Raw genomic sequence first — 475 nt, forward strand, 5'->3', positions numbered from 1 at the left:
CACAAAAAAAAAAAAAAAAAAAAAAAAAAAAACAAAACAAAACAACAACATCCAAACATCCCACCGTTTCGTGTTTCATGAATGACGACGTAACACTAACGTAATAGACGGCAACGTGACGACGAAGTTGAAAGTTATTCACTTCTGCGGGAAAGCGTATAAATAGAAAGCACAAAGGCCGGAGTTAATTACGGCGTACCTATAGCTCAGCCATTCTTAACCTATGGTCCGTGGACCACTAGTGGTCCGCGAGAAGGTTTCAGGTGGTCCGCGAGAGGTGAGTAAGGAAAAAGTCATCGTATCTCTATTTTATATAACATACCCCTATTAAGAAAGGAAAAAAAAATCTTTCCTCTTTTTATACAACAGGTAGATATAGGTCTTCTAATACATACCCATTGTCACATAGCGTGTACAATGTACAATTGATTGCATATACATACATAATCTCAAGTGGTCCGCGAGATTTTTGGTT

The sequence above is a fragment of the Diaphorina citri genome, unplaced genomic scaffold (assembly GCF_000475195.1).
Source record: "Diaphorina citri unplaced genomic scaffold, Diaci psyllid genome assembly version 1.1 scaffold744, whole genome shotgun sequence".
Classification (NCBI taxonomy): domain Eukaryota; kingdom Metazoa; phylum Arthropoda; class Insecta; order Hemiptera; family Psyllidae; genus Diaphorina; species Diaphorina citri.